At 36.6% G+C, this 27694-nt stretch overlaps 1 long non-coding RNA gene across 1 annotated transcript; it reads left to right on the forward strand.

Moving 5' to 3' along the window:
* The first annotated feature begins 23892 nt into the window (after nucleotides 1–23892).
* Nucleotides 23893–26671, forward strand: LOC121967653. The gene is made up of 4 exons (XR_006107822.1): nucleotides 23893–24135; nucleotides 24237–24398; nucleotides 24905–24978; nucleotides 26437–26671. It is a non-coding gene; the product is annotated as an uncharacterized LOC121967653 (long non-coding RNA).
* Nucleotides 26672–27694: the final 1023 nt, after the last annotated feature.

A 27694-nucleotide genomic window follows, 5' to 3' on the forward strand; every position in this document is an offset into this window, starting at 1 on the left:
ACTCCACCGGCACCAAAAGTCAAGGGAGCCGGAGTCCCAACACGCAAAGGCAAGGAGCACGTGGTATGCTTCCAATGCAAGCGAAGGGGACATTATCGGAGTCATTGTCCAAGGAGGAGGCAACCTCACAAGGGCAAGAGATGCACATCGATAGGGGGAGCTAAGGCAAACCCTAAGGTAACCTCTAAGGTTCATTTTGCAATTCTAATAAAATGCATGCTAGGAGTTTTATTGCAATTGCAAATAATGATAAGCATGATAATCTTAGGAATCAATATATGTGCTTAGGTGCCAAACATGTGAGCCTAGATAAGGATAACACTAGGAAGGCTAACCCTAGGATCAACCCATCTAAGGCTAAGGATAACCTAGGTAGGAATCCTAAATCAATTAGACACATGCCTAGGAATACCTCAAGGAAGAGTGATAAATCAAAAATTGAGGTATTAGAGAAGGAGAATCAAGTCTTGAAGTCAAGACTTGATACTTTGGAAAAGACTCTTAAGAATTTGGAGAAGTCATCTCTAGGCTCTAAGAGTCAAAAACCAATGTCCAAGGACAAGAAAGGTTTGGGTCACAAACCTAAGTCCCAAGTGGTCAAGCCCACTTACCACAATGTTCCATTTGATTATGGAACAAAACCTAGGGCTAGGAAGACCATTACCAAGGTCACAAGGGGAGTCACCCCTATAGTTGACCTTGATGAGACCCAAATGACCAAGGCTTTAAAGCCTAAGAGGGTCATTAGGAGGGTTGCTAGGGAAGTTATCCCTAGTGAATATTTAGTGAACCCAATGAGCTCAAATAGGTATTGGGTTCCTAGGAGCATCTTCTCTACCCCATAAATGGGTTAGAGAGTGTCAACTCCAATAAGAAGGGTAGTTAACCCAACTTTGAGGAAATTGACACTCAAGGAGCATTTTCAAGGTTTTGAGAACTTTTGAAAATGAAATGGAATTATCATTTACTCCCTTGAAGAGCTAAATGTGCCAAATGGTGGAAATATCATTTTTAATCTTAAGTGGCACAATTTGAGGAAAACCTAGAGAAATACCATAATTGGGATTTTGGTTTTCTCTTAGGGATATATGGGCAATCTAGGGTTAGATTTTAAGTTAGCTAAGGCTAAGGATACTTAGATAGGGAATTTAGGTATTTTATTTGTGCTAACTTGCCATGATTGGTTACCATATGCCATGCCATGACATCATATTTATTTTATTATCATTTGAAATGTCATGATAATGCTTAGGCTAGTTGTTATGTCATGTTTATTTAAGTTTCAAACTTTATACCATGACATCATGACATTGGCACATGTTTTCATTTATGATACCATTTTATGCCATGTCATCATCTCTTGCATTAATAATCAATTGAATTGATTTAAGGATGAAAAATACATTTTGATATTGAGATCAAATTTATGTTTAGAAAATGCATGAGAACTTAGCCTAAGTTGGCCTTAACCCATATCTCACATCAAATTGACTTGAATGTGGTTTGATACACCTTAGATGTGTGTGAGATATTAGGATCATGAATTAGGATCAAGGTGCATAGTTCTTGTACCTAGATGAGCCTAATTCAAGAAATTGAGGATCATAGGGAAAGCTTGTGTACAAGTCATGTACATCTAGCCCTAAGATTATGGTCCTAAATTCAAATGGTTTTAAAAGCATTTTAAAATTGATTTGAAAAACCTTGATGAAGCTTTCCTAGTGATAGCATTCATCATTGAACATTGTGATACAAAGTTGAGTTAAAACTTGAACTATTTCAAAGTTTTTGAACTTTGTATCAAGATTTGAAAATGGAAACTATTTTCATAGAAAATTATTTTTCCATGGTAGTGTATGATATGAGGAATGTATCCTCAAAATTTCACAATTTTTCGAATTTTCTGGAATTTATTAGGGGTTTCTGGAGAGGAAAATCAGAAATCCCTGTGATCAGAGTCTGGATCGGTCACTGGACCGATCCAGGGAGGGCTGGATCGGTCACCGGACCGATCCAGAGTGCTGTGGATCCAGTGAGGTCTGATAGCGTGCCAATGTGCTGAAATTGACTGCATGTCCGAAATTTCGGTGAAAGTTGGTTTTAGATTTCTAAAGGTTTGAAACTCTCCAAGACATTGTTGGTGCAATGGTCAAGGGGAGTTGGCCTTTAGGGGGAGTTTTAACTATTAGTCAAGGGAGTTGACTTTTAGGGGAGTTTTACTCCTTGAGGATTAGTGATATGGGATTATCACTAAGTGGATCGTTGAGCTTAGTATCAAGGGAAAATAAGAGTTTCAATGAAAGGTATGGGACTTTCATTAGGAAGAAACTCTCGACCTTGATACCCTCCTTATTCTTTTTGATGTGTGTCAAAAAGGGGAGAGTGTTCATTGGAGAATTATTGGAGAACCCAAGTTAGGTTATCGGTTTAACCTAAGCTAGGGGAAGATTGTCAAGGAATGTTCGAGGAAGAACATTGGAATACTTTTTGATGTGTGTCAAAAAGGGGGAGAATTATTAGAGAACCCAAGTTAGGTTATCAGGTTAACCTAAGGGGAGAATGTCTAGAGAATGTTCAAGGAAAGAACATTGGACATTGGAAGATGGTTGGAAAACCTAAGTTAGGTTATCGGGTTAACCTAACTTGATTATGGTTTTGTCAAACATCAAAAAGGGGGAGATTGTTGGTGCAACCTTAGGTCAAGGTTGACCTGGTTGACCCGACTCGAGTTGACTTGACTCGAGTTGACTTGACTCGAGTTGTATTTTGATGTTTGACTTGGGAAGATTGTCGGTGCAATCTTAGGTCAAGGTTGACCTAGTTGTGTTGCATGTTGATGTTTGACACTCGTGAGAGAGTTCTATTCTTGATATGGGACAAGAATAGATGTTTGGGAGATTATTGGTGCAACCGTAGGTCAAGGTTGACCTGGTTGACCTGATTCGGGAAAAAGTCCAAGTATGGAGACTTGGCAACGGAAAAGTCCAAGCAGGGAGCTTGGCACTGGAAAAGTCCAAGTATGGAGACTTGGCACTGGAAAAGTCCAAGCAGGGAGCTTGGCCTGGTCAAGATTGACCTGGTTGAAGACTTGAGTTGACCTGATTCGGAAAAGTCCAAGTATGGAGACTTGGCACGGAAAAGTCCAAGCAGGAGCTTGGCACGGAAAAGTCCAAGTATGGAGACTTGGCACGGAAAAGTCCAAGTATGAAGACTTGGCACGAGAAAAGCTGGTGAGTGAAGCCAGGGAAAGTCCTAACTGGATGTTAGGCGGTTGGAAAGTCCCGTGAGTGAAGCCAAGAGGAAAGTCCTAACTGGATGTTAGGCGGTTGGGAAGTCACTGGTGAGTGAAGCCGGGCAAGATCTCCTGTGAGTGAAGCCAGATTTAAATGAAGTCTGAAGCAGCAGATTGGAAATCTGGTGAGTGAAGCGGTGAAAATCCTAGTGAGTGAAGCTAGGTGAATGAGAAAGTCCTAACTGGATGTTAGGCGATGTGATCCTGGTGAGTGAAGCCGGTGAAAACCCTAGTGAGTGAAGCTAGGTGAAAGTCCCGTGAGTGAAGTCGGGCAAGGAAAATCCAGATGGATCAAGGGTGATCGGACATCCGGTGTTGAGAAGTCCAAGTGAGTGAAGCTTGGCATATGGAGTCGGAGAGGGCTTGGTAGCTCGTTCTCCGAACTAGGTTAGAGAGGGCACTCTAAACCGAGGAGTTGGATCGATCTAGTGAGACTAAATTCTCTGATCGGTCTGGTGACCGATCAGGAAGCACTCAGTAGCACACTGAGTGCAACTGATCGGTCTGTAGACCGATCAGGAAGCACTCAGTAGCACACTGAGTGCAATCTGATCGGTCTGTGGACCGATCAGGTGATAATATCGCGGAAGGGAAAAGGGAGTTGGATCGGTCTATGGACAGATCCACATCCAATCTGATCGGTCGTCACGACCGATCAGACCAGCCCCAGACCGATCAGGCTATTGTCTGATCGGTCCAGGGGTCTGTGATCGGTCTGCTGACCGATCCACAGTTAAGTTTATTGTGCATGCGCTTTCTCTCATGTTTTCTTTCGCATTATTTTAGCGCATCTCTGTTTCTTCTTGTTCTTTTGGAGTACTTGCAGCTACCTTACGTGCTTCTTCTTCTGAGCTTTGTTGAGCTCGTTGGGTGCTAAAGCTTTGCGTGAGCTTCTTCCTGTTGCTGGTTTTTCTAGCTAGGCTTGGATCCGAGAAGCTGCTGCTTCACCAGGGTTCCTGCTGACTTCAAGAAGGCAAGCAAGTGTTGTTTACATTTCTGTTCTTGTTTTCTTGTTCCTATTTGTACTTCTATTGCTGTTGCAAAGATTGTGGTGAGGTTTCTCCACCCACAAGGAGTATCTATTAGCCGGGTTTCCGGGGACTCATCCACCGACGGATTGATAGGCTTCGTCCACCTTACGGACACGCCGAGGAGTAGGAGTTCATCTCCGAACCTCGTTATATGGTTTGTCTTTCTTCTCCTGTATTCTTTCTGCATCTATTTTTCCGCTGCGCTAACCCTAGTTTATAGAAAGAAACGAGCGATTTGGGGCGGCTATTCACACCCCCCCTCTCTAGCCGTACGAAAGATCCTAACATCGACTACACTGATGGTCTGCATATCAGCATCCTCAGTACACTTGGGAGGGTCCTCGGTCAAGAACCGAGCCAGATTGAGGGTGGTAAAGTAGAAGAGCATCTTCTGCTACCACCTCTTAAAGTTCAGTCCACTGAACTTCTCTAATTTTTCCCCGTGATTGATTGACACAATTCCAATCGGGGGTGGAGGGGGCCTTCATTTGTTGAGCCTGTTGCAGCTCAACACTTTGTTATATGGCAATCTCAACAGAATCAAGTCTGTTTCAAGATTGTTGGACAATCTGTTGCCGAAAATATTGGGGAATTAGCCAAATTAAAATTATACAAAAATAATTCTAACTTATCCGTCGAGATGACTTAAGCTGATAATCTCAAGCTGCCAGCAGAGCATGTTTTGTTAAGCTTCCGGTGGTCCGAGTCACGGAGTCGATGCAGTGAATAGCAAAATCAAGAGTCGATCGTCGAGTCGGAAAGAGAATTCACCGAGTAAGGTGTTTAGACCTACGCTCAATGCAATTATCTTGAAACAAATTCGCCCCACCTCCGGCTATATATGCTTCGAGATTTTCTCGGGTCGTCTGTTTCCCAGGATACAATAGTAAAACTACGAACCAAGCATTAGTTGTTCCTAGCGAACTGAGAATGCACCTGAGTGCTATCACGAGTAGTTCAGCCAAGCGGATGCACAATTGATAGAATTTTTGTGGGAAAATATGGGTGGACAGAGGTTCGCTCCCTGCTCTTCCTCTCTCTTTCTCTTTCGCTCTACTCTTTACTCAAGATCCAACCTCCTTATATAGAAGCTCTCACTTTGCTTGTAATAAATGATCAAATTATGGTCATTTAATGTTCGGTTTAATATTGTCATTTGTTAGGATGTATACTAAAAGTCTAGCTTTTGGTATAAACATTTATCTAGAAATAAGAATCACATTGGTCAAATGTCTACATTTATGATAAATGAAATTGTTCAATTAATTTATATTATAGATAACATGGTGTGTGGTGTCACACACAGAAGATCATGTTATCGGTTCCTTATAAATTATAAACAGTAGCTCACGATCAAGATGGAAAGGAGCAAACCATTGGAAGGTCGTAGTGTAATTAGGTATTAGTTTATCTTAACTATATAATTACACTAATACACTTAGAGTGTATTGAGTAGGACCATTTGAGGTCGTTTCTTTTATACTGACTTTATAAAGGAACAAAGACCTCAGTTATTATGGAAGTGTGTGCTCTTAATCCTAATATAATAACAAACACATATATTTGATATTTATTTCTTTAATTTATCAATGGGTGAGATTTAGTTCGATAAATCAATAAGCCCGATAAGTTGGGAAATGATATCACTTATAGTGTGTGTTGTTGATTATAGAAGGAAACTGTGTTCTAGTGATCTAGGTTGAGAATGTCCCCAAGAGGAGCTCATAAGGATTGTCATGTTAAACCCTGCAGGTGGACTTAGTCCGACATGATGATGAAGTTGAGTGGTACTACTCTTGGAGTTAGATATTAATTAAGTGAGTTGTCAGTAACTTATTTAATTAGTGGACATTTGTTATCTTAAACACAGGGAGACTAACACACTCATAATAAGAAGGAGCCCAAAATGTAATTTGGGATTGGTGCGGTAGTTCAATAATAGTTCTCTAGTGGAATGAATTATTATTGATAAAATTAAGTTGTGTGTTCGGGGTGAACACGGGATGCTTAATTTTATCGGGAGACCAAAACCAATTCCTCCTCTCGGTCCCTATCGTAGCTTCTTAATTATAGAGTACTATACCCACCTTTTTACCCATCCCATAGGGGCCGGCCAAGCTAGGTTGGAGACCAAGCTAGGGCCGGCCAAAGTTTGGTTCATGGGTGCTTCAAGGTGGCCGGCCCTAGCTTGGGTTCAAGCTTGGTGTTGCCGGTCCAAATTAAAATAAAAGGATTTTTATTTTTAAAATTTTTCTTATGTGGATAACATGATTTAAAAGAGAGTTTAAAAATTTAAATATTTCCTTTTATAAGATTCTACAAAAGATTAAGAGAAGAGCTAAGTCTCTTTCCTTATTTGTAGATTAAAAGGTTGATTTTAATTTTGGTAAAGATTTTCCTTTTAACCATGTTCATGATTTAAAAGAAAGTTTAAAATTAATAATTCTCTTTTATTAGTTCCTACCAAAAGATTTGATATCTTTCCTTATTTGTAGATTGAAAGGAGATTTTAATTTTTGAGATAACTTTCCAGAAATTATCCACATGTTTAAAGAAAGATTTAATTTATAAAATTTCCTTTTAACCAATCATGAAGGGATGAAAATTATTGGAGAAATTTTTTATAAAATTTCCGGAAGCAAATAAGGAAGTTTTAATTTGTGTTTAAAATTTTTATTTGCTTGGAGATTTGGTGTGGCCGACCATTATAATAATGAGAAGAAAAATTATTTTTAATTAAATAAATTTTTCTTTATCATGGTAAAGGAATTAAGGAAGCTTTTATTAAAATTTCCTTATTTGCCAAGACCAAGGATTATAAAAGAGGAGGTAGAGGAGCCTTCATGGTGAACAACCTCTATTCTTTTCCTCCCTCTCTTCCTTGGTTTTGGTGGCCGGCCCTATTTCTCTCCTCTCCTCTTGTTGGCCGAAACCTATCTTCTTGGTGGAGCTCTTGTTTGTGGCCGGATCAAGGAAGGAGAAGAAGAAGAGAAAGCAAGCCTCGTCTTTAGCATCCCTTGGAGCATTGGTGGTGGCCGAAATTCTTCATCCTTGAAGAAATTTATTGTGGCCGAAATCTAGAAGAAAGAAGGAAGGTGGAAAGGTGGTTCTCATCTCGGAAGATCGTTGCCCACACAATGTCCGAGGTTAGAAGAGGAATACGGTAGAAGATCAAGAGGTCTTTCTAAAAGGTATAACTAGTATTTTTCCTTTCCGCATCATACTATTTATTTTTGGAAATAATACCAAATACAAGAGTCATGTGATTCTAGTATTTCGAATTTATTTTCGATGTTGTGTTCTTTTGTTTTTCTTTTTCCTTGTGATTTGATTGTTCTTTTCGGTTGACCTAAAGTTATTTAAGGAAATTAAATATTAGTTTTCCTTAAAAGGCTTTGTCTAGTCGGTGGTGGTTGCTCCCATATCCAAGAAGGCCATGTGCCTCGCCACGTCAGTACTGTAAGCCAATTTTGGAAATTAATATTTAATAGAATTAATAACCTAGGTGATTTGGATCGAAAGTGTTAAGTTCCGCAGGAGATCCAAGTCTAAAGCTAAAAGAACAAATAAATTAAACTTTGGATCAAACATGTTAAGTTCCGCAGGCGATCCAAGTTTAATTTAAAAGAACACATGGTAGCTAGGAAAAAGGTTCAGACCTTTGTACAAAATTTTTGTACAGTAGAACCATTAGGTTTTTCGAGTAGCAACCAACAATTGGTATCAGAGCTAGGGTTTTGCCTCTGTGTATTTGGTATTAGTTTAATTATGCACATGTCATACATAATTTAGGCAGGCTAATAGTAGGATGTGCTAACTTTGTGGATGCAGGATCCAACTATTATGACTTATAGTTATTATGTGTGTGATTGGACCCTTGGACATGTCAAGGGCATTTTATTGTGTGTGCATGATTGTATTATAAAATACAGCAAGAGCTGTAGTTAGTTTTATTAGGATTTTATTTTTTGATCTAGTTACATGTACATTCCTTTTATGGAATATAGGACCGATGGATGTAAATTTTATTTTATGTTCGATCTAGTTTACATGTACATTCCTTCGAGGAATATAGGATCGAAAAATGTAAAATTCTATTTATGTCGCGGATTGAATCTTGCAAGGCGTGGAACCTTTTGAGGATCAGAGGCGCAGCGGAACAAGGAGCAAGATGGATGCGACAATTAGACCCGGTGGCGGTGGCTAAAGATGGCAGCAGCTAGGATTGGCGACACACGGAGGACAACAATAGATAAAAGCCATAATAGTTGAAAATTAGTTTTTCTATTTATTGCTTTTTATGCTGTGTTGTGTGTGCTTGTTAGTATGCATGCTAAGTAGGCTAGCATAGTCAAAATTCCTCACTTTAAATAACTAAGTGGGAGAGGGATTTATTTTTAAATAAATTCCACGGTCTCCATTACTGGTTTATAAGTGATGCAACAAGCTTGCGCGTTGGCTCTGAGTGCCTTCCTCCATATCAGATGAGCTTGTTTGCAGATCACTAGCTTAAACTTCCATTTTGGATGACTATAGGAAGTTAATTAAGAGCGTGTGATCTTCCCCATCGAAAGGGACACAATCTTATTAATGGACTTAGTGTCAAGTAATGGTATACACTTAGACACGTCTAATAGTATCCTCCCCATCGGAGTCACTGCTATTATTTGTGTAACCGAAGAAAATCAACTATTAATTTGTCAAATAAATAAGTTGACAAGATAATAAAATTAAAAACCCCTCTTACAAATGTTTGATTTTGTATACGTCCACACTATCGTGGCATACAAAATTCACGGTGTTTGAGGTAATTTTATTTGTCATAAAGATTTATTGACAAGATAATTAATGGGTAAACCCCTCCTCTTACAAATGTTTAATTTTGTATACGTCCACACTATCGTGGCATGCAAAATTCACGGTGTTTGAGGTGTTGGTGAATTTAAATAATATTGTTTGAGGAATCAATGTTATTTTAAATTCAAAAGTTTTGACCAAATATTTGATTAAAGAAAAATCAACTATTAATTTTATCATAAAGTAAAGTTGACGAGATAATAAAATTAATGGATAAAATCTCTTCTTTGATTTTGTATACGTCCACACTATCGTGGCATACAAAATTCATGGGGATTTTAAGGAATTGATCTTGACCAAATATTTTTGTGATTCTTAGGATTTAAAATGTTTGTCAATTCCCTAGTTGTTATACTATAGAAAAGACTTAGTAGTCCCGATTGTAATAATTGGAAATAGGACTTGGACATTAAGGTAAGTCTGTCTTTTTAAAACTAAAGAACAATATAGGTGTATTTAATTCATTAGTTGAAATATGTTTAGTGGTATTATCTACCAGAACCTGGAGTGTAGATACAGATGTCATTAATCATGTCTGCAATTCATTGCAGGGTTCCAGGAAACCCGACAACTAAATGAAAATAAAAACACCGTCCACATGGGCACTGCTATAAAAATGGCAGCTGTTGTAGTGGGAGATGTTTATCGTTTGATAAAATATGGATTTTAAGTAATTGTCTTTACGTACCAAGTTTAGAAAGAACTAGTTTTCAGTTTCTAAACTATTCAAAGAACTTGATATTCTGCCTCTTTTAATAACAAAGTTGTTATTAAGAAAAAGAGGGAAGTTATCTGTTCTGGTACGTTGGTTGGCAATTTATAAATCTAATAACTCCCACGATGCAACAAATGGAAATTAGTAACACATCTTCTAACTTTAAGAGAAAGCAACCTTCGGAAATGAACCAATTATATCTTTGACATCTAGGGCTAGGTTATATTAACTTGAGTAGGATTCATTGGTAGCTGATGAACTTTTGGGTTCATTGGTAGTGGAAATCTTTCCAACCTGCGAGTCTTACTTGGAAGGAAAAATAACCAAGAAGCTTTTAAGTATAAGGGGTATGGAGCCAAAGATACATTGGAATAGGTTCATTCTGATTTGTGTGATCCTATGACAAGAGTTAGTATTGAATATTTCGTCTATTTTATAGACAACTATTCAAGATACAAATACATTTACTTAATGTGCCGCAAGACTAAGTGCTTTGATTAGTTCAAAGAGTACAAGGCTGATGCGGAGAAACGTCAAAGTAAAAGTATCAAGACACTACGGTGAGATCGTAGTGGCAAGTACCTCTTGGGAGAATTTAGGAGTCACTTATCAAAAGTAGAGATTCAATTCCAACTAACTGCACCTGGTACACACCTACAGAATGGTGTAGAAAAAGGAAGGTATAGGACTCTTATGGAAATAAGTAGATTGATGATGAGTTATTTGGAAAATTACCAAATTCATTTTAAGGATATACTCTGGAAACAGAAGTGAACATAGTACCTTCCAAAGTCAGAACTCTCTACTCATATAGAATTGCTAAATAGGCATAAGCCTATTTTGAAGCATATTCGGATTCGGGTAGTCCAGCACATATGCTGAAGAGAGACAGTGATAAGTTGGACAGGAATTCACTTGTTTGTAAGTTATCCTAGAGAAATGAAAGTAGGTTTATAGTCTTAAAAATCAGAAGGTCATTGTTAGCATCAATGATCGATTTTTAGAAAAGGACTATGTAATAAACCACAAGCCCATAAGTAAATTTGTTCTTAAAGAAATTATAAAGGACATGTCTAATCTAGTACCAACTGTACAAGATGAAATATCACAAGAAACTGCAACACGTATCACAATTGATACACAATTATAGACAGTACATCATCGTAGTGGGAGGGTTGTCAAACAACCAAAAGGATTCATGTTTTGGGAGAGTTTTTGGACTTGATCCCAAATGAACATGAGTCTGATCTCGGAAATATGATGAAACACTCCAAAATAAAGATGCAACATCTTGGCAAAGAGCAATAAATACAAAATTAGAATATATGTATTCTAATCAAATCTAGAAGCTTGTAGAACCACCAGATGGTGTAAAAGCCATTGGGTGAAAATATGTCTACAATAGGAAAAGATGGATAGACAGGAAGGTGGAAACTTTCAAAGCAAGGCTTGATGAAAAAGGAAACTTTTTCACTGGTAGTCATGCTTAAGTCTATCCGGATTCTTTTATCTATTTAGCAAGTGGATGTCAAGACAGCATTCCTTAATGGAAGTCTTGAAAAAAGCATCCATACAAAGCAACCAGAAGGGTTCATTGCAAAGGGCAAAGAGCATTTTGTGTGCAAGCTCAATCAGTCTATGGACTGAGGCAAAGCTTCAAAGTCTTGGAACATCCGGTTTATCAAAGGAATCCAGACCTATGGATTTATTTAGTAACCGGATAAGTCTTGTGTATACAAAAGGTGTGATGGAAACGTGGTGATATTTCTTGTACTATACGTAGATAACATTTTTGGTAGTTGGAAATAATATGAAAATGTTGTCAGAAGTAAGGGTATAGTTGTCCAAACAATTCGATATGAAGGACTTGGGAGAATGAATATATTCTTGGGATCAAAGTAATAAGGGATTGCAAGAAAAGAATATTTTAATTATCCCAAGCTTCATATATCGAAAAAAAAATCCTTGCTTGTTTTAAGCATGCAAAACTCTAAGAAAGGTTTCTTACCTTTTTAGCATGGAGTAACTTTATCTAAAGAAATGTCTCCGTAGACATCAAAGAAGATAAATGACATGAAGGCAGTTCCTTATGCTTCGGCTATGGGAAGCCTAATGTATGCAATGCTGTGTACGAGACTAGATATCTATTTTGCCATGGGCATAGTTAGTAGATATCAAAGCAACTCTGGACAAGGACATTGATCTGCGGTAAAACATATATTAAAGTACCTTAGAGGCACTAGAGATTATATGCTAGCTTATAAGGCAGATAATTTGTTCCCTGTGGGTTGCATGGATTTTAACATCCAATCGGAAAGGGACAATAGTAAGTCAACCTCGGGGTTTTGTGTTTACTTTAGGAGGTAAAGTCATAACTATGGAAGAGTGATAAGCATAGGTGTTTTTCTGGACTCTACCATAGAAGTTTAGTATATGGCAAGCCTCTGAGGTAGCCATAAAAGCTGAATGACTCAATAACCTCAAGATAGACTTAGATATGATTTCTGGTTTGTCCAAAGATTATTACAATTTATTGTAATGATATTGGTGCAGTAACAAACTCGAAGAAACCATAAGTCTATAAGGCAGGTAAACACAATAGAGCGCAAGTACCACCCAATACGAGAAATCGTATAAACGAGTAGAAGTTGTTGCTGCCTAGATTACATTAGATGATGACCTATAGATCTTTTCACTAAGGCCTTTAAGGCAAGAGCTTTTGATGAGCATGTTGAAGAGTTGGGAATCAGATGTATGACAGCAGATATAGCAGTTTAGTCTTTTAGTATAAGTGGAAAATTGTTAGGATGTATACTAAAAGCCTAGCTTTTGGTATAAACATTTATCTAGAAATAAGAATCACATTGGTCAAATGTCTACATTTATGATAAATGAAATTGTTCAATTAATTTATATTGTAGATAACATGGTGTGTGGTGTCACACACAGAAGATCATGTTATCGGTTCCTTATAAATTATAAACAGTAGCTCACGACCAAAATGGAAAGGAACAAACCATTGGAAGGTCGTAGTGTAATTAGGTATTAGTTTATCTTAACTATATAATTACACTAATACACTTAGAGTGTATTGAGTAGGACCATTTGAGGTCGTTTCTTTTATACTGACTTTATAAAGGAACAAAGACCTCAGTTATTATGGAAGTGTGTGCTCTTAATCCTAATATAATAACAAGCACATATATTTGATATTTATTTCTTTAATTTATCAATGGGTGAGATTTAGTTCGATAAATCAATAAGCCCGATAAGTTGGGAAATGATATCAATTATAGTGTGTGTTGTTGATTATAGAAGGAAACTGTGTCCTAGTGATCTAGGTTGAGAATGTCCCCAAGAGGAGCTCATAAGGATTGTCATGTTAAACCCTGCAGGTGGACTTAGTCCGACATGACCATGAAGTTGAGTGGTACTACTCTTGGAGCTAGATATTAATTAAGTGAGTTATCAGTAACTTACTTAATTAGTGGACATTTGTTATCTTAAACACAGGGAGACTAACACACTCATAATAAGAAGGAGCCCAAAATGTAATTTGGGATTGGTACGGTAGTTCAATAATAGTTCTCTAGTGGAATGAATTATTATTGATAAAATTAAGTTATGTGTTCGGGGTGAACATGGGATGCTTAATTTTATCGGGAGACCAAAACCAATTACTCATCTCGGTCCCTATCGTAGCTTCTTAATTATAGAGTACTATACCCACCTTCTTACCCATCCCATAGGGGTCGGCCAAGCTAGGTTGGAGACCAAGCTAGGGCCGGCCAAAGTTTGGTTCATGGGTGCTTCAAGGTGGCCGGCCCTAGCTTGGGTTCAAGCTTGGTGTGGCCGGCCCAAATTAAAATAAAAGGATTTTTATTTTTAAAATTTTTCTTATGTGGATAACATGATTTAAAAGAGAGTTTAAAAATTTAAATATTTCCTTTTATAAGATTCTACAAAAGATTAAGAGAAGAGCTAAGTCTCTTTCCTTATTTGTAGATTAAAAGGTTGATTTTAATTTTGGTAAAGATTTTCCTTTTAACCATGTTCATGATTTAAAAGAAAGTTTAAAATTAATAATTCTCTTTTATTAGTTTCTACAAAAGATTAAGAAAAGATTTGATATCTTTCCTTATTTGTAAATTGAAAGGAGATTTTAATTTTTGAGATAACTTTCCGAAAATTATCCACATGTTTAAAGAAAGATTTAATTTATAAAATTTCCTTTTAACCAATCATGAAGGGATGAAAATTATTGGAGAAATTTTTTATAAAATTTCTGGAAGCAAATAAGGAAGTTTTAATTTGTGTTTAAAATTTTTATTTGCTTGGAGATTTGGTGTGGCCGGCCATTATAATAATGAGAAGAAAAATTATTTTTAATTAAATAAATTTTTCTTTATCATGGTAAAGGAATTAAGGAAGTTTTTATTAAAATTTCCTTATTTGCCAAGACCAAGGATTATAAAAGAGGAGGTAGAGGAGCCTTCATGGTGAACAACCTCTATTCTTTTCCTCCCTCTCTTCCTTGGTTTTGGTGGCCGGCCCTATTTCTCTCCTCTCCTCTTGTTGGCCGAAACCTATCTTCTTGGTGGAGCTCTTGTTTGTGGCCGGATCAAGGAAGGAGAAGAAGAAGAGAAAGCAAGCCTCGTCTCTAGCATCCCTTGGAGCATTGGTGGTGGCCGAAATTCTTCATCCTTGAAGAAATTTATTGTGGCCGAAATCTAGAAGAAAGAAGGAAGGTGGAAAGGTGGTTCTCATCTCGGAAGATCATTGCCCACACAACGTCCGAGGTTAGAAAAGGAATACGGTAGAAGATCAAGAGGTTTTTCTAAAAGGTATAACTATTATTTTTCCTTTCCGCATCATACTAGTTATTTTTGGAAATAATACCAAATACAAGAGGCATGTGATTCTAGTATTTCGAATTTATTTTCGATGTTGTGTTCTTTTGTTTTTCTTTTTCCTTGTGATTTGATTGTTCTTTTCAGTTGACCTAAAGTTATTTAAGGAAATTAAATATTAGTTTTCCTTAAAAGGCTTTGTCTAGTCGGTGGTGGTTGCTCCCATATCCAAGAAGGCCATGTGCCTCGCCACGTCAGTACTGGAAGCCAATTTTGGAAATTAATATTTAATAGAATTAATAACCTAGGTTATTTGGATCGAAAGTGTTAAGTTCCGCAGGAGATCCAAGTCTAAAGCTAAAAGAACAAATAAATTAAACTTTGGATCAAACGTGTTAAGTTCCGCAGGCGATCCAAGTTTAATTTAAAAGAACACATGGTAGCTAGGAAAAAGGTTCAGACCTTTGTACAAAATTTTTGTACAGTGGAACCATTAGGTTTTCCGAGTAGCAACCAACATCATTAATGTCGAGACGTTATGAAATCATCATTAATTCCACATTAATGCTTCCATTATACTCTTAAGCATATAGCAAAAAGAGATACAAGTGACAATATGTTAGTTCATTCTTTTGGGCAAATTTTGCCTCGACCAGTCCGACATTCGACATGCGTAAGTAAGGCTCGCACACAAGTCAACATTGGTTCAATACAATCTGGGCCCTGGATTTGCACTCACCCCTGCTCACTCATGCGTGAGAGAGTCTCTCCCCATAACATATGTTTACAATATCAATGCATGTGTCATAATTTAAATCAACAATAAAGCCAAGATACTTCTAATGTGGGACTAAACCCATGCACAATAGAGTCTCTTCATTTCCATCTCTTTATTCCATTCACATTTCCAATAATAACTTATTAGGGTAGCACAACTAATAACAGTAAGAGGGGATATATGGTATCCTAACGTAAATTTTTTCTTCTTCGTTACTGCTTTATTATTTTTACTCGATCCCATGATGACTTAAGCATCAGAGGGTTAATTTCAAAAAAGCTGCAAAATTTATGCTGTATAAGGGATCATAATTTAAGGGTTATATAAACCTTGAGAATATGTTTAATTAATAGTGAAAAAAAATCTTAAAATCATATGGATATCTCAATACTTCTACCCTTCTCTTAATTAAACAACATCAGTTTCCATGATCATGCAATATGCAATATGCAATAGCCTTGTGCTCTTGCAGGTCACAATGGAAAAAGGGGAATAAAAAAATGCTCTCACTCACCTCATCTTGGAAGCACAAGAGAAAAATAGAATTAAGTGTGTTGTTCCCAAAAGATGTTCATATATCTCTATAATAATATGATATTGTCAACTTTAGGCCTAGGATCTCATGACTTTACTCTTGAGTTATACCCAAAAGGCTTTATGCCAATGGAAATATCGTACATCCTTTTAAACCCATGATCTTTATCAAATCTTTTCAATGTGTAACTTTGATTGAATCCCAGCAATCCTCCCCTTAAACGAAGGATCACAATTACTTTTATGGTCCATGCCTCCCCATGAGCATCTGGTCACCTTAACCTACTCTAGGCCTCCCCGCAAGCATTCGGTCAACCTGACCTACCCCGGGCCCACCGTCAACTTTGTTTAACGCCACCCACATGGCATCTGGTTTGAACTATGACTCTGATACCATTTGTTGTGCCTAAAGTGTAAGGAAATAGGTTGCTAAACACGCAAATGCGCAACGGAAAAACCTATTTCCTCCAGAAGATCCATGCGAAGAGAAACAAAACTTATACTAAGTTAAATCTAAAGAGCATGAGATTATACCTTTGTAGCGTGCACTCGATCTCCCAACTGCTCGGATCTCAGCACAATCAAAGCGGTCGTGCCTCTTTCGGTATCCACACGAACAAGTATTCCTTCGTTTATCTTACAAACGCTCAAATATGGAGAAGAAAAATTACATATGGTTGTGCTAGCAACCAAGAGTGATTTCGGCCAAGGGAGGAAGAAGAAGAGAAAAGAGAATGAAGAAGTTAGGAAAAATGAGAGAAAAATGATTTAAGCATTTTCATCTAATGAAAAACACTTAATGCTCATTAATCCCATTAATGAGTCTTAATTAGTATTCACTCTTCATTAAGGACCATTTTGAAAACTCCTCCTTTCATATTCAATTTCAAAAATTGAATATTGTGATTCATTGAATTTTGAAAATTAAATGAATACTCTCTCATTTCATATTCACTTGAGTCTAATTCAAGTTTAGCTCACTTGAGTCTAACTCAAGTCTAATCCACTCGAGTCTTACTCAATTAATTCTCATGCAATTCAAATTCAATGAATCACTATTTCATTAATTTGAATTGACTTCCTCGAGTCCAATTTGAATTGGACTTGATCCAATAATTAGATCCAATTGAGTCTAACTCAATAAGTCCAATTCAGATTAGACTTAATCCAATTATTCATCATATGAATACATCTCCAAATCTACTTGTTCTTTGTGTGTGACCCAATAGGTTCTCTAACATTGGCAATGTACCCAAATCAACATTTAGATACATAAGCAATGAGTGGCATCTAGCAAGGCATCATTGCTATCCAAGTGACGAGAAAGTCGAGATCCGACCTAACCTTTCCGTGGCTATTATCTTGTATGACTTGGTCCCTCTATCCTTGATATTTAGATTGATCAATGAGGCATAGGCCATGTCATCCTCTTATCAATCTTTGTGTTTCTTGATATCTAAGTAGACACACTCAATCAAATGAGCTCAATATCTCATATTGACTCATTTGAGCATGAGCATGCTTTCTTTGTGTCCTACTAATCAAGGGGCCCACAGATATCGCTTCCGTCATATGGAAGAGATAGATCCCATCTACATCACTCACATCCCTCCGCATAATTCATTGCATACCCAGTGATCGACTTTATTGTCCACCTTGTTACAGGTGACATTTGTCGATTCCAAAGTACACAACTCCTTATGTAGGGAATCGTAGTGACTTCAGGTCTAAGGACTATTCATACCAATAGTCACATGAGAATGTTTATGACACTCATATAACGATCCATGAAACATTCTCATGGCGGGTCATTCAGTATATATTCTCTAATATATACCCATGTGCCAACCTGATATCTCATATCTATGACTTGTGAGATCAAGTCATCCGTTGACCTACATGCTAGTCTCAACGCATTAATATTGTCCTTGTATATTAATGCTCGACTAGGAATAGTTAAGAGTAGTGTTCTCTACAATATCTCACTATCAATCAACCAATTGATATACTGTAGATAAGAACCTACTACCCAAGGACATTATTATATTTATTCAATCGGCATTGAACTAAAATAAATATAATAACCAACTTTGTCTTTTTATTTTTAATGAAATATGATACAATAATGTGCCATTTATAATCATCTCATAATTGATACTAGGGCTAATATTAACACAAAGGATGTTCACATATCTCCATAATGACATGATATTATCGACTTTGGGCATAAACCCTCATGACTTTGCTCTTGGGTTCTACCCAAAGGTTTCATGCCAATGGAGATATCTTACATCCTTTTAAACCCATGATCTTTACCAAATCTTTTCAATGTGGGACTTTGACTGAATCCAAACAAACTACCCAATAATTAATGTAGTGCTGCAGATTCAAATTTATTTTGTTGTCTCTAACCTAAATTAGTCCATTATGATCCCCTCTTCCTCTACCATTATCTGATCCACATTCGTCATACGTTTTATCTTGACTTGATCCATTCTAGTCAAGGCGCCTGGACCAGTCTCCAGGTGCCTGGACCAGTCCCCAGGCACCTGAATTGTCCAAGCGCTTGGAGCAGTCCTAGGTACCTGGACTGTCTAAGAGCCTGGACCAATCAGTGCAAGCCATGTTGCCTTCCGTTTGCATCTGTTTGCTCTCCCAGTCTTGTTTCCAGCTTTAGGTTCCTGCAAGACAAACATACATACACAAACAAGCAACCTTAACCTTAATCCTATAAGTCTACTTGACCTACTAGGTTTACCTTTTACTTAGAGGTCTCTCCTCCAAGTCTATCACCTAATGGTCAATCCCTTATAATCAAATCGCACTCCTGTAAGTCTACGTGACCTACTAGACTTCATGCTTGGACTGTATCCAAGACTTTACCATTACCTAGGGTTACCTCTCTATAGGATTTTCACTGCATACTTTCACTCACCAGGACTTCCACCACCTAGGGTTACCTCTCCCTAGGATTTCTATTGTCTAGCTTCACTCACCAGGACATCCATCACATAAGGTTACCTTCGCCTAGGATTTCCACTACCTAGCATCACTGATAAGGACTTCCACCACCTAGGGTTACCTCCCCCCTAGGATTTTTAGGGCATAACTTCACTCACTAGGACTTCCACCACCTAAAATTACCTCCCCTTAAGATTTTCATTGCCTAGTTTTACTCACCAGGACTTCCACCTACCTAAGACTTCTCTTGATAGTCATCTGATGTTGACTAGTCTTCTCTCACATCCAAACATCAAGTCCTATTTGGATCAACGCTTGGTCAATCTAACTAGACTTAAGTATATCGTCAAACATCAAAAACCCTGGAAGCTAATTGCACCAACACAGTAATCATAATACCAATGTCATTAATGACATAGATCAAGATATGGATGTATAGAGTGAAAATTATATAAAATGTGATCAATACAAGTCAATTTTCAACTAATCTTAAGATGACCTCAAAAGAGGTCAGATCATATCTGTAAATACTTTATGCTAAACCATAAGAGCAAATCATGATCCTATCACATTTACAAATACTAAATGCTAAATAACACCAATAAATCATGATATTATAATTCAAAATGCCCTACAAACAAATAAAATCTCATTAATATTTTGAACGTTAAGTACGTACAATAATCAAAATAAAAAATATTTGTCTTTATTATTAAATATAGAGCAATAAAATAAATATAGACTCTCACTTGATGAGTTCTTCTTCAATAAAAAGGACTCCCATATCCACAACATGTGCATGAAACACCTTAGGCACAAACCTTTGGTGAGTGGATTAACCAACATAGAGTCTGTGCTAATGTGCTCTATTATGATCTGATGACTTTAAACTTTTTATTTAACCACTAGAAACTTGATGTCGATGTACTTAGACTGTGATGAATTACGGTTGTTCTTTACATAAAGTTATGTAGATTTATTATCATAGTAGATCCTCAATGGCTTGTCAATACCATCAACGATCTGTAATGTTGTGATGACGTTCCACAACCAAATCCCATGATTGGATACTATGTAGTATGCTACCAACTCTACTTCCATCGTAGAAGTGGCTACTATTATCTGTTTGACACTCTTCCAAGATATAGCCCCTCCAGAAAATATGAAAATATAGCCCGAAGTGGACTTCCTGCTATCCAAGCATCCAACAAAAATCGGAGTTTGAATATCCAATTACCTCCAGGTGATCCAACCTCCGATATGTGAGCATAAGTCCTTTAGTTCTTTGCAAATACCGCATCACTCTCTTAACCACTACTTGTGGCATAATGGTGTGACCACGAGTAGTTGTTCTCGGTGGCAACGATCACGACAGTCAGAGGAGACCACGACCTGTGTGTCCCGATGTGATGAAGGAATAATGGAGAAGGCAGCAGCGGCAGTAGATCGACGTCGACAGAGGTGCGTGGCAGCCTTTGTTGGGCTACAACACGACGTTGGTAACTTGCACAGAGGTTCGTGGCAGTGGATTCAGCGATGATTTCATAGTTTTTCGTCCAGCAACAACTTACGGTGATTCAATAGTCAGTAGTGGCATGAGTGCCGGAGACGTTGGCGACGACATTGGTGGGAAGAAAGGGCCGGAACAATCAACAAGGTGAGTTTCTAGGACATCGCATGGTAGCCGAGAGAAGACACGACCTTTAGCACGTGTGAGCCTGGTGAAATCGGAGCTTCACCGGTGCAAGGTGGCGACACTGGGAGTCAGTGGCCAACGCTAGGGATGGCGGCGGTTGTAGGTCAGCAATTGCGGCATGCGTGAGGTGAGGGAGGCAGCGCCGTGAAGATGAATAGTAGGGAGAAAGGATTGATAATAAACATAGGTTTAGACAATTAAAGTCTAGGTTTATATTTCAATCAACTCCCACTTTAATTGGCTATTCAAAACATTCCTTATATATTACCCATTTATCCCCATAAACATAATAATGACTCAATAAAAATTTAGAAAATCCTAGCAAATCTCTAAAATTCATATATACTCATTTTTTTTTTTGATAAATTATCACTAAAATATATTTATTTTCCTTAATAAATTTAATTATATCACATTTTAATCATTTTACATCTTCATCTTTTTTTTATATATTACAATTAAACTATCATTAAATATCATTCACAACTATTTCATGCAGTAAATTTTAATCAATTAAAACCATTCTGATCGATTAATAATTGATGTCATTGCGAGTTTAAGATTGTTAATCGATTAAAAAAAAATTCAATTGATCAAGATAACTTTAATCGTTTGACTGATTGATTCAAATTGTTTCTATCATGATTACAGCTTAGGAAAAATTCTTAATTGATTAATAGTAAGATTTTATCGTGACTCAAAGCTTTCAATCAATTGGCAAAATTATCAATCGATTGATCTAATTGATCAGAATTGATCTCGTGTTTGATTTCAGTCATGCTAATCAATTGGCGAAATTCACCAATTGATTGATATCAATTGAGTAATCGATTCAGCTTGGCTCTGTTCATAATTTTAAACTTGGTAATTGATTGACATATCAGACTAATTGATTGAGCCTGTTGGGGTTGCAAGGTTACAAATGTAGTTCCACATTGAAAACAAATGGGAAAGATCATGAGTTTATAAGAAAAAGATATCTATATTAGTATGAGGCCTTTTGGGTAGAGCCCAAGATCAAAGCCATGAGAGCTTAGGCCCAAAGTGGACAATATCATACCATTATGAAGATATCTGAATTTCTTTTGGTTTTAACAATTAATATTAGAGTGAGGTCGCTTTTCACTGGACTAATCGCCGGAAGAAGCACGAGCCAGAGCCATGATCCAAGATCAAACCATGTGGGTGAAACCTTGAATGAAGTAGAGGAGATCTTGAGCAGGTTAGTGACTTGATGCTTGAGAGGAGACCCTGAGCAGGTCAAGAGTGACCCAATACTTAAGGGGACCGGACTAACCGCCGGAAGGAGTACGAGCCAGAGCCATGATCCAAGATTGAACCATGTATGTGAAACCTTGAACGAAGTAGGGGAGACCCCGAGCAGGTTAGTGACTTGATGCTTAAGGGGAGACTCTGAGCAGGTCAAGAGTGACCCGATACTTGAGGGGAGACCCTGTAGTCCTTTGTTTGAGGGGGGATTATTGGAGTTGTAAAGTTGTAAATATAGTCTTACATTGAAAACACATGGGAAATATCATGGGTTTATAAGAAAAAGATGAAGGTCTTTTGGGTAGAGTCCGAGAGCAAAGCCATGAGAGCTTAGTCCTAAAGTGAACAATATCATGTCATTGTGAAGATATCTAAATTCTTTTGGTCTAACAAAGCCATCATGATTTGACCTAAAAATTAGGTTAAACATAACAGTTCTTCCGCCGTTCTTTGTGTTCTTCGAAGAACTATGAAAATCATGGGAAAGCAAGTCTTTCCTAGATTTTCATACCAAGAGTTTTCAACGATCAAATATGGTATATACTAGTAAATCCTAATCTAGCATCAACACAATAAATCTAAGAAAAAACTCTAACTTTATTGCCATGAAAACGATGAAACATAGCCTTGCTTTGATACCACATGTTAGTTCTTGTAAAACTTAAGCCGCATGAATTCTAAAACACGAAGAACTCACATGTAGGAAATACGAGAACAAGAAGATCTAGTTTAATTAATTAAACATGACATAAGAAAGTAATACATAAACATAAAAATAAAGAACCTGATTGAAGAGTCATCCTTATCTTTAGCGTCATCCAGAAATAATCCCTGAGCAAGAAAAAAAAGCAGAAGCAAAATGAAGAGATCTTCCAAGGGGCTTAGGGGATGATAGCACCAAAAAACTCTAGGTTAATGGCTGTCAAGATTATCTCTAAACCCTTGGAGATCAATTCTTATATAGACAATCAATCCATTATCAACCCATAAATAATAACAGATCGAGCTAAAAAGGTTCTATACATTCAACCCACATCCGATAATCCGAAATTTAATAAACCTAAGTTAGATCACTTTAATGGATTTAATTTGTACTCATGTGCACAACTTATAATTAATCTCACCAATTAGAGGTAATAACCAACCAGACATTTACTTATTTATTTAATTTATAGATATTAGATATTTTAGTGCACACGCCAAGAGGCCAAGTTATACATGTATCCATTTCATAGTAGTCTGACATAAGATTTGCTCTACACACACTCGAGCAAATTCATCCGCATACATATTCTTACACTGTAATAGTAGAATATAACTAGCAATGAAGCATAGCTTTGAAGGTGGCATTACATCGATGTTGGTCATGGTTAGAGTTCATTGGTGCAGTCAATTCTTTGTCAAGTGATTGATCACCAACTTCTTTGTTGGTTTCTACTAGCTTTCTCTCCTCATTTCATTTTTCACTAACAACATTGGAATTACTACCAGAAAAAAACTCTATCATGACATTTATTTTAAAATGGAGTTATAAACATTCTATAGGATTCTAATTAAAAATGATTATTTTTTTTTAAAAAAATATCATATTACCCCTTATAATGACATAGTTTATAAATATCATTGTTACACATGTATAAACATATTAATCCGTGAAAAAAAACCCTCTCCTCACTAGTCAACTATAGCTTTCTGATTTATCTTCTTATAAATGATCATGAGGCCGACCATACAACTTCTCGATTTATCTACTCACAAATGATCATGGCCCGATCATACAACTTTTCGATTTATCTCTTTACATATAGTCATGGTATCAACCGTGTGAAACCGTTGGACCCAACGACGGATTTCATCTTTTTATTATAATATATAAACATATTAATCAACTTGTTTAATTTTTATAACCTAGAATTTCCCTTCTCGATGCCGATCCTTTCCTTCTGCTTTCAGTCTACGTAACAACACGATTTCTTCGCTCTCCGCAACACCGCTTTCTTTCTTTCCTATCCACGACAGAAGGGTTCTTCCCTCTCCGCAGCACTACCTTCTTTCTTTCCTCTCTGCAGTAGCAAGCTTTCTTCCCTCTCCGCAGCAAGGAAGAGTGAAGCTCGAGATATCGAGTTCCTCCTTCCGATTCTGTACTTCTAAGGTTTGGATGCAGCTTTTCTTGTAGTGGATTGATGTCTCATTTGATCCTGATTTCTCCCTGTTCTCTAACGCCTTTTTTTGGGTTGTAATCTTGTTTGTTAGGGTTTTTGGAATCACTCACTATGATGGATTCATCATCTCCGAACCATCTAGAGTTCGATTATTTGTTTAAGTTGTTGCTTATTGGTGATTCTAGCATTATTAAAAGTCGTTATCTTCTCAGATTCACTTTGGACTCCTTTGAAGATATTTTCCCTACAATTGGTGTGCTTTCGGTTCTTGACTCTAATCCTTTTTCCCTCTTTGATAATTAATGGGAATTCGAGTCTGTTTTAGCATTTGATGTTGGAATGGGATGAAATTTATTGTTGTTACATTGACATTTTGCTATTACATTCATTGTTTGTCGATATATATAGAGACTATGTGACATCACTTTACAACCATGTCTCTCTTTCTTGAGGATTTATTCATTATCAATTCTGGGACTGCTATTGTTGTTTGCTTGTTGGAGTAGGCAAAAGTTTCACGTGAATAGAGTTGGAAAGAAGAGACATATTTTCAACAAAATATCTTAGTTTTCTAGATAATTTGTCTTCAATCTTTATGGTATGTATTCACTTTGATAAATTTTAAGGAATTGTATTTCAAATTTTATACTTGCTCTTTGTTTGAATCAGGAATTTGCTCAGCTATCTTTTGCATGATTTGGTTGATTTATTTTCTTAGTTAATTTTGCACTTAAGAATCCTTGTGTCTATATTATGTAGGTGTTGATTTTATAGTAAAGATTGTCAACATTGGGGGTAAAAGGTTGAAGTTTGCAGTCTAGTCTAGGATATAGGTAAAACTATTCACTGTTGGTGCCATTACAATCATTTCTAATTTTCCTCTGGTATGTTCAAATTCTATCAGTTTGGCATTTGGCAGTAACACTTCCTTGAGAAAATAATGATTCCTTTGACTTTGAGGAACTCCTTAATTGACTTACTTTACCAAGAAAATCCACATTGAAATACCAAATGGTATTAAATGATTCCTTTATCATAACAAATTTGATTCAAATCATTTGCAACATGAAGTGATGAAAGTGAGTGAGACTTACTATGGCCCAAGTAACACATGGTGTTGAGATGTAGGCATCTTGAAAAATCATGATTTATACTTGAAGAAGCCACTAAGAACTTTTGTGTTATGCAGAAAGCTGGATTCATGCTTTCCTACAACAATTGATTGCATTTGATCATTAATACTGTAGTATAATACCATGATTGCAAGTTAAATATGATGTAGATTGCACAAAGTCAGTTGTTGTTCGGGACTTAACTATTTAATGTGGATAAAAACCTCACTAATTCAACCACCACTAAAAGACATGTGTATATGACAGATAGCTAAGTATCCAGATGAGTGAAGAATTGATTCATTAGTTCTTGTTTGAAATATGTATTCATTTCATAGATCCTGAATAACATTGTGTTTTGATAGGATCTGGTTTGCACAAATTTGTGTTGTATTTGGGTGCCATATTACTTTTTCCACTATCAAAGTCACGGCTTCCACCTTATTTCATCTCAAGAGTAGATAAATTTTTTTATTCTTTACCATAAATCACAATCCAAGTTCCTGTGACAATTTGACCTAACTCTTCCTTGGTCTTCGGTCTCTATTGAAACATTTTTTCTATATCTTGTCTACTTTTTCTTACACGCATATTTTTCTTTATACTTTCCTTGAAGGTCTTTCATCTAACTATTAGGCTATTTTTCTAATTATGCATGATTCTAATAGTATTATTGAAGGAATCTTCATTAGTTTAATCATGAATGTTTTATTCTAAATAATTTTCCTTTTTCATCAACAATATTTCCCTATAATTGATGTTATTCTGCCTCTTGAAACACATTGGCCTTGTTTTCATTTTTATTACTGTTGTGATATGCTGTATGCTTCTATGAATATAATTTCCAGTACATTAGTTTTGTCATTTTTTTAGAAAAAAGGATGGAGTGTGGATGTTGTCACTTCTTAGCATAGTTATCAAAATCATACGATTTATAATTCAAATCACACAATTCAATTTATACTCAAAATGGATCAAACTGTATGAGTCAATCATTTGTTTGTCTCATTTGACATGATTCAAACCGATTCAATACCAATAAATTAATTCCCAAATATGAAGTTAGCCATTATTTAGTTCTAATCAAACACAAAAAATTATGCACAATCTTCAATTTGATTGAACATTTTATTGTTAGATTAATTCGTTTAATTTTCTTTGACAAAACATGCAACACAGCAAGCTTGTCGGGAAACAAAATGGAGTTGGAGGAATTGGATGTAGTGTCAACAAAAGAAGATGACTTGATATATGCTTTTCTAAACAAAATGGAGTTGGAGGAACTTAATGTTTTAAGTGCATTTGTAAATACTTTTAGCTAGTTTGGGCTACTTTTGGAATCAATACTTTTACATTAGTATTGTATTTGTAAATTTGACTTAAATGATATTAGATGAATAAAAATTTAGTGATATGTGATGAATGAATTGTGATGATGTGATAAATTGTAATGAATTGTGATGATGTGGTGGATGAATTGGATATAAATTTTTTTGTATGATGGGGGGCGGCCCAACTAGCGATCCCTTATGTCGTCGACCGACGACCCTCGGCCGTGCCGTTACTCACTAGGTCTTCCCACTCTTGACCAATGGATTTTTGCCTTCCCCAGATTCAAACTCTAGACCTCCAGGCTAAGTACTAGAGTTTATGAATCCTGGTAGCCAAGTGAGCACTCACTTGGCTACCAGGATTCATAAACTCTAGTACTTAGCCTGGAGGTCTAGAGTTCGAATCCTGGAGAAGGCAAAAATCCATTGGGCAGGTGTGGGAAGACCTAGTGAGTAACGGCACGGCCGAGGGTTGTCGATCGACGACATAAGGGGTCGTCAAATGAGCCACCAGTTGGACCGCCCAAGGGGTCGGGTCGTTATAGGGTTAATTGTGATGATGTATAAATTTTGAATTAAAATTATATATTTTAAATAACTGACATTTAATAATATCATTATAGATAAGTTACGTTGACATTTTAAAATAACTTTATAAATTATCTTTCCTGATATTTTCAATTGTCAGTATATCTCTAGAATTAAGACATTTTGAAGTTAACATAAATATTTTATAATGACATTATACAAATGTCAGGAATATCGGAAGACCTAAGGTGACATCTCATTTTAATATTTTTTTTTGATAATATCATCATAACTTTAGTGTCAGTAAAAATATATTATAAGGGCGTTTATGTGTGCCCTTAAAAGAGCATTATTTAAATAGTAAACTAGAGACAAACTCATCGATGTTAATGTATTCCTTTCGTTTGTTGGTCGCTTGAAGAGAGAAGGGTAGTGGTTTGCCCTCAAGTTGCTTACTTACCACTATGGTTTTGGAGATCATAAGCACGCAGAGTGCGAAGAAAGTTAGGACAAGTGAGTTCTTCATTGATTAGTATAGCTGCACATATGAAAAAAACATCAAAAGTATATGTTTTCTT

Source organism: Zingiber officinale, chromosome 3B (assembly GCF_018446385.1).
Source record: "Zingiber officinale cultivar Zhangliang chromosome 3B, Zo_v1.1, whole genome shotgun sequence".
NCBI classification, from domain to species: Eukaryota; Viridiplantae; Streptophyta; class Magnoliopsida; order Zingiberales; family Zingiberaceae; genus Zingiber; species Zingiber officinale.